This window comes from Arachis ipaensis, chromosome B1 (assembly GCF_059453495.1).
Source record: "Arachis ipaensis isolate K30076 ecotype BB chromosome B1, ASM5945349v1, whole genome shotgun sequence".
Taxonomy (NCBI): Eukaryota; Viridiplantae; Streptophyta; class Magnoliopsida; order Fabales; family Fabaceae; genus Arachis; species Arachis ipaensis.
In genome coordinates, this window is record NC_142436.1 from 126,996,740 (window position 1) to 127,005,299 (window position 8,560).

Sequence of the window (8,560 nt, forward strand, 5' to 3'; positions counted from 1 at the left end):
GACTGAATTACCTCTAGTATTCAAAATAACGAAAAAAAAGAGACACAAAAACCCTTAACCCAACACTACTGCCATCCCTTCCTCCTTTTTCATTTCTCAATTTCAGTGCTTCCCACCGGATCACCCCATTTTGTCGATGCCACTCCCCTCTTCGGCGTCGAGTTCGCCTCCAACGAGAAGGCCTTCACCATTTCTCCATTGCTTCGAATACGGTTCTCTCTCTCTCTCTCTCTCTCTCTCTCTCTCTCATCTTTGATGTCTTCTTCATATCTCTTCTTTTTCCTTTTTTTTGTCCTATTTTCATATGGTGCCTCTTTTAATTTGTTTCTTCTGTTGGATGCAAGGACTACAAGAGAATTTGTTGATGTTTTTGTTGAATATTGAGATTGAATAGAGGTAGAATCTTTCGATTAGTGTCGGCCCTCTTTATTTTTCATAGTGAGAGCTTTTGTTTTAGAGATCAAGTGAGTTATTTTGGTGTTTGAGAATTCGTCTTGCTTCTTTGAAGAACAAGTGTCATTTAAGTGTGTGTTATTACATTTTCTCATGTTTTAGATTTTCAATAGATCAAAAGATATAAGGCCTGAATATAGTTAATCAAGCGTGTGTAATCTATTTCCATTTTTTTCATAGAGAGAATGACTTCAAAGCTAGTAGAGTATGCTTTTAAACTTTCGAAACTTAACTAAATTACTTTCGAAGCTTAAACTTTTAAAGCCAGTAGAATATGACTTTATTAAATCTGTGTGTAATCAAGTGTGTAATCATGTTTGGTTTATTGTTGAGGTCACTATATTATATACTTTTAAACTTTCGAAGCTTAACTAAATTACTTTGTAGAATATGACTTTATTAAATCTGTGTGTAATCAAGTGTGTAATCATGTTTGGTTTATTGTTGAGGTCACTATATTATATACTTTTAAACTTTCGAAGCTTAACTAAATTACTTTGTTCAGCAAGTTATTTCAATGTTATTGTTACATTCACTATAGTATAATTGATCTTAGGACTAGTTATTACTTATTACAACCTATATAAAAGTATAATTATTCTTATCAGGTATTAGTTGAATGGAATGCTAGTATACAGAACAGATTGAATTAGAACCAATTTAAGAATGGAATGTTAGTATATAGGGCAGATTTGAATTAGAGGTTCTTGTGCAATACCACATATTGGCTGCTACTTTTGGCAAAACATGTTTTTTAGGTTAAACACATCATAAATCATGACTTCAATCCATTTTTTTTTTAATGTTCCTTTGTGTTTTGTCAACTCTAACAAGTACTTTAGTTTATTTAACAATGACATCTAAAAATAGAAAATCTACATATTATTGAGTTATAGTCTCCTAGTCTCAGTCTTAGTACCTCAAAATAAATACAGCCTTGCAAAAAGCCAGAAATTAGGTTCTTTTAAGCACATTACATTAACTTTTAAATAAACTTAACTGGCTAATCCTTGGGTAAAAAGATTAAAAATTTGTACAAACATTTTAATAAAGAATTTTGCTAATTGAAATTTTATTACCGATGTAGATATAGAGGTGTCAAGTTTTGAGGACACCTGCTTCTACTTGGGATGTACGTAGGTTGAGTCGGGCCATGTTTAATTAGATTTGTATTCAAGCCTAATATTTGTCAGGTCTATTTTGATTTGATTCTAAATTAATTCAAAAATAACACTGGGTAAAATACAACCTCTAAAATTTATATTTCAATTATAAAATACAACTTCGGACTGGACCAGGTCACTCGAAGTATGAGCCAAACCTGGCCCGAAAATTACACTGGGTAAAAAGGATAAATTCGAACCCGATAAAATATGCCTCGGCTATGGGTTGGGTTTTGAGCTGGGTCATGTCTTGAACACCCCTAGCTGCTACTCACAATTGATGGTGTTGGGCGATAGAATTTCCGGTGTTGGTGGCGAAGAAAATTGTCTCTTTACAATGTGGTTTCTTTTGGGAGAAGGTGGACGGATGATGGGGTATGCCTACAGTAAAGTGGGATATTATTCAGAAACCTAAGAGTCAAGGTGGGTTAGATGTAAAAGATTTGGTATTGAAAGATACGATGCTTCTCTTGGTGGTGGAGATTTAAGAGGGAGGAGTTCCCTCTTTGGAAGTGTGTGGTAAGCTCTTATAATGGCATCCAAGATTCTAGTACTTTGTAAAAGTAGAGCTTTGGTGGTAGGAGGGGATTTTTGGGCCGATATAACACATATTGATAGTGATATGAGAAGCTGACGAAGGTGTTTGAAGATGGTATGCAACTAGTAGTAAGAGATGGGAACAAAACTAAATTTTAGAAGAGTTTGTGGATCAAGGGAGGTGTTCTTCGGGATAGGTTTCCAAAACTATATGTTGTACCCTTGATAAGATTGTCGGATTAGCGAGTGCGGTTTGTAAGATGGGATATCTTGGGTTAGGAGTTTGAAATAGAGACGTCCTCTAAAGGAATGGAAAGAGGAGAAGCTGCAAGAGTTGATGGTGTTAGTGGGTAACGTAAGGTTGCAATAAGTAGCGAAGAATCAGAGAATATCCTATGGAGACATGATAATTTAGGCTCTTTTTCAGTCAGATCTTTTATGTATTTTTTTTTTGTAAGAACAATGAGGAGGACATGGATTCCAAGATGCACAATTTCACAAGGAATTTTCTTAAAAAAAGGATATCCCTCCTAGAGTTCAGCTGTTAACTTGGTTTGTTCTGTAGGAGAAGCTCAACACAGCAGCCTGATAAAACACTATATCAGAAAATGTTTCTTCAGCGAGATTGAGATAGTAACAAAATTCTTTAGTTCAATTACTCGTACCTTTACAAGTGAAGATGCTGCAACAGAACGAGCAACTTTTGCAGCTTCAGCGTCACTATCTGCACCCATTACATTGACCTGCAAATTTTGATGATACATATATACAAGAAGGATTGAGGCCTCATTCAAACTAATCAACATCAACCAGACCACAAAATTGTGTTACACGTCTATCAAACCACAGAAAAGGCAGAAAACAAAGGGAAAATCTGATCACATGGCCTTGCAAGATATCAGCAATGGCTTATGTATCTTGGGGGAAAATAATATGAACATGGATATTGAGCCAGACAGTTAAAAACAGAAAAAGCAGCGGAGGAAAACAGAGAAGCGGAGAAAGAATGATATATATATTGTTTTTTATATTACTCTTGAGCCATGCCTACTTGTTGGGCAACTAAAAAATATTTGAATAAAGAGGATTTGTTGAGATAATAAGTGCAGAATGAAATCTATACCTCTAGGAAATATAAACATGTAGAAAAAGGAAGTATAGTATTATCATTGGGGAATATTATAATATAATGTAATAGCACGATCAAGCAAAAATATGCTTCATTTAGAGAAGCATTCCTCAATGAGGCATGTTGCTCTCTCTCCATCCCAAGCTATTGATTTGGCAAGATCTTGCATTACCTGAAAAGGGCAACCAAAACTAGGAGATCATTTTTGAAGAATTACAGGAAATCATGGAACACTGATTCTTTTATAAAAACAAAATTCATGAAATTTTGCATTCTTTTCGTTTTTCTACCCATTAACCCCCAAGTAAAGTAGTTTAAATGTTACGAATTTAGCATAGAAATCATTAACAGATCTGCTACACATCTAAGCATTATTGTCATCCAAGTTCAACCAAGTAGACTCAATACTAACAAAAACCACTTTCATTAAAAGAACATGATTATACGCGCGGGGCTTTATATTATCGTTGTCGTGGTCTTCTTCTTCACGTTCCTCCTCCTCCTCCTCCTCCTTCTTCGCGTGTTTTCTCCTCGTCGTCATTCTTTTGTTACTGTTGTTGTTGCTGCATTTTTTTTTCTTTTCCTCCTCCTCTCCTTGTTGATTTTACAGTATTATGTGTTTCTTCTTCTTCTTTGTTTGATTTTTCTTCTCTTTTGTTTGGTTTTATTCCTATCAAGAGAGTAAAACAAGAATAATTATAACAAAATGAAACAAGAAGAAGAAGAATAAGAAGAAGAAGAAGAATTATTTTGAATTGTGTAGAACAACGAGACCAAACACACCTTAATTCACTCAGAAATGAATCGAAAATACATCCAGAATGAACCGAAAATTAAATTCTGAATGAACTGAAATTACTTAATGATGACAATACACAAACAAACTCGTTTCAAAATAAGTACAGACCAAGTACACCTTATTTAAATCCAGAATGAACCAAAATTACTTAATGATTGTGTTTGAAAACAAGCACAAACAAAATTGAATTCCAAATGAACCGAACTTACATCCAGAATGAACCGAAAATTGTGTTCCAAATGAATCGAAATTACTTAATGATGACAATGCACAAACAAACTCGTTTCAAAATAAACACAGACCAAGTGCACCTTATTTAAATCCAAAATGAAACGAAATTACTTAATGATTGCGTTCGAAAACAAGCACACAAACAAAATTGAATCATGAACAAAAACACATCCAAATTAATCAAGTGATTTTACAGCATTACGCGTTTCTTCTTCTTTGTTTGACTTTTTCATGTTTTTATTATTGTTAAGAGGGTAAAAGAAGAAGAATTTTGAGAAGGAAAAACAAGAAGGAGAAGATGAACAAGACAAGAAGAAGAACATGATGAAGAGTTTTGAGGAGTTTTCTATTTTTGTTTCTTCTTTTTTGTTTGATTTTTCTTCGATTTTTCTCGGTTTAATTCCTCTCAAGAGAGGATGTGAGGAATAAGAGTTTTGAATTGTACAGAACAACGAAACCAAATGCACCTTAATTCACTCCGAAATGAACCGTAATTACATCCAGAATGAACTAAAAATTAAATTCTAAATGAACCGAAATTACTTAATGACGATGATACACAAACAAACCCGTTTCAAAACAAGCACAGACCAAGTGCACCTTATTTAAATCTAAAATAAACTGAAATTACTTAATGATTGTATTCAAGCACAAAAAAAATTGAATGATCAGAAATTCACTCAGAAATGAACCGAAATTACATCTAAAATGAACCGAAAATTAAATTGCAAATGAACTGAAATTACTTAATGATGACAATATACAAACTCGTTTCAAAAACAAGCACAGACCAAGTCAATTTTGAATAAAAACACATCAAAATCAATTTTAGATCAGACAATGATACGTATTAGAAGAAGACGACAATGACGATAACGATGATGATCATGATGATGTTGGAGGAGAAGGATGAAAAGGAAGGAGGAGAAGAAGAAAAAGACGTAGTATCAAGGATGAAGAAGAACGTATGTACACCAAATTGAAAGAAGAAGCGCGTGAATCTAAAAGACTTGGTTGGTTAAATCACTTGGATGTGGAGCTTTATTGAATCATTAAATTCTAGCTTAGTAACTTATGCACACACAATACCGGCATAATGATGCACCATCTCCCCATATTACAAAGAATCTAAATTTAAAAGCCCATAGTACTCCCATTCCTAGATTTACTAGAAATCTAAGCTATCTGTAAGTGTAGAAGTAAATCATTATTTTAAGTTATTCAACAGCAAAAAAATAGAGGATGAAATTATAATATCGTTACAATGTAGAAGAACAAATATACCTTATCTAGGCATGGCTGAAGTTGAGCAGCCTCATCACTGTCCAGTGAAGAAATACAGCCCAACTCAGATAACCCACTAGCCAAAGCAATAACAGTGTCATTAGAACTAGTATCTCCATCTACCTGTAGTAAAATGTTGCAAAAACAAGGTAAGAATCAGTCACAATTCATAACATGGTAAAATCTCAGAAAAGCAATATCTTTTTATGGAGATAATATGAGTATATGACCCTTTTGCATTAAAAGCAACACACAAAATTAAAATTGTAAAATTATTGCAACACCGTTATTCTGATATATACAGAATATCAAATATAAAATTTAAATACAACATAACTAAATGAATTTGCAGTTCCCGAACAAAGTGAAAATTACATAAATTTATCTGGTTGAAACTTCGATTTACAGCAACCAACACCATCTTTCTCCAAACATTGCTGGTTACCCGGGCATCAGTTGTTATTACCTAGGGTAGATATAGTTTAAGGATTAGAGTGAAAAAACCATATATTTCAAATGAGAAAGAAGCATCATGTTGGACATACCCCGAGTATGGCATCCATATTTGCATGGATCATCCGAGAGCCTTTTGCCATTCTCCCAACCCTTACCTTAGTCTCTCCAACCTAACCAACACCACAAAAAAAAAAGGGAACATAGAATATTGTTATGAACCAAACATAATCCATTAACAACCAAAACTTAAAAAGAGTTAAAGATTTCAGTTTAGAAAATTTGAAGTTGATGAAACTATAGCTAGCTATTATACATAATTACCTATCAAGACTACTTTCCTTACAAATAAATGCATGCAACTATGGCCCCTCTACTTTTTCTTCCCAACTACCATTAACAAGGCACAAGCTATACAGGTCACATTTAAATGAAAGTATGAAACATCCTATTATGGCTTGTATTAAGGCGCTTGATTGCACAGAAATTCCAAAATACTCAATTTTTTTATTTGCTTTTCCATTTAGCCAAATGAAACACGCCTTTTGGCCCATGATTTTGTTCATATCAACAATTCATCCAAATGATCCAGAGTCCAAAACATGACAATGTTACAATTTATATAAATGCGTGCATGTGTGTTACAAACTCTACATATATATGCTACAGTAGGTAAATACAAGTTGATTGTATGAACCTTAAATTAAAAGAGGAAACAGTGATACCAGAGTCTCAATTGCCACGCTTTTGCTAACAAGGTCCGTTGTTGTGATTGCCACTGCTGCAGCATCTGCCTTGTAAGCAAGCAAAATGATAAGATTATAAAAAGGAGGGAAAATGTATTGAAAAGTTGACACAACAATGTTGCTCTGACGAAAATAATTTTTAAGGAAAAAAAAGTTAGTTTCTTAACATGATAGCATGCCATTTGTAAAATTCAAAAGTATAATCACAGAATACAGGGATTACCCTTCAATTGATGATGAAAGTGAACCCACTAACGTGGGAAGTGAGCTTAAAAATGCCCTGCAAGGAAATGAGAAGTAATTAGTGTGGCAAACAGAATTTCTGCTTGTTGGAATGCTTAGGTAATTGTCCAATTACAAAGTACAAAAACACAAGAAGACAGAAAATTAGTGCATAGAGATTCTGCATTTACCTTCTTTATTTTTTGACCAATTACACTAGTAGATTCAACTAATACTTCTTCTGGCTTCACTTTCAGTAGCTGTAATCATAAAATTTACAATACTGACTAAGACCAAGTCCTTTTGACACGAATCACCATTAGCAAAATCTATTCAATAAGGATGCATACCTTGGCAAGGTGATAAATCTCAATTTTGTGGTTTATCTTGTGTTAATTTTAGTGGATTTTATCATCTTTTCTCACATTTATTCAATTAAATAGCATGGTTTTGTAATTCTCCCTTAATTTATACTTAAGTGTAAAAACATGCTTTTTAGGCCTTTAAATTGCCAATTTTAGTTCACTTTAATTCCATTCGATGCCTTGATATATTTGTTGAGTGATTTCAGGTTCATAAGGCAAAGATTGGGTTGAAAGAATGAAGAAAAAGCATGCAAAAATGGAGAATTCATGAAGAAATGAGGATTTGCTGAACTGAAGGCCACGCGCACGCGTCACCCACGTGTACGCGTAAGATGGAAATTCGCAAGCGACGCGTACGTGTCACCCCACGCGCACGCGTGACCAGGAAAATTGCCAATGACGCGTACGCGTGACAAGCGGCACGTGACTCACTTAAGGGCAATACGCTGGGGGCGATTTCTGATGTTTTTGAACCCAAGGATGGCAAGGGATTAGGGGGGAGAATCATAGTGTAGCTTTCATCATGTTGTAGGTAGAATTCTAGAGAGAGAAGCTCTCCCTTCTCTCTAGAATTTAGGGTAATTTAGGTTAATTTTCCTTAGATCCAGGCACGGACCCAAGCATCATGATAGGGGGCACTTGCCCCCACTCTGATTTGATAATTTTAAACAAAAAATATATATATGTCCCATTTTAAATTTTAAATGACCCCATTATAAATAAACTAAACCCAATTATTAAAAGTCTTAAACCCATTTTATCTTTCTATTATTTTGACTATTAGTTAACCTAATTAAATTTAGTCTTCTTCTATTTTCAAATCCCAGTCGTTACTCATTTATTCTCTTAAACCCTTTTCTTAGTTTCATATTTTCAATCTTCTTTTTCTATTCTTTATCTAGTGGTCATCTTCGCTTCATCAAAAGGTAAATTTTAAATTCTCTATTTTGTTTTATATAACTTTCTATGACTCTATGTATCTTTCAATTTCATTGTTTCTCTTTTTGATATTTTCAATTGCAAATTTTAATTCAAATAATTATAATTTAGGTATTAATCTATTTTTTATTCTCTTCATAAATTTATATATTTTATTTTATTCTCAATTTAGTGATTCTTATTATTTATTTGTTTATCTTTCGTTCTATTTTATTATATGTAATTATGTTGCATATAAA

At 33.5% G+C, this 8,560-nt stretch overlaps 1 long non-coding RNA gene across 1 annotated transcript; it reads left to right on the forward strand.

Moving 5' to 3' along the window:
• Positions 1–43: 43 nt before the first annotated feature.
• On the forward strand, positions 44–8,125 carry LOC110271954 (uncharacterized). Its single transcript, XR_015902434.1, has 2 exons — positions 44–212; positions 7,275–8,125. It is a non-coding gene; the product is annotated as an uncharacterized LOC110271954 (long non-coding RNA).
• The last annotated feature ends 435 nt before the right edge of the window (positions 8,126–8,560 follow it).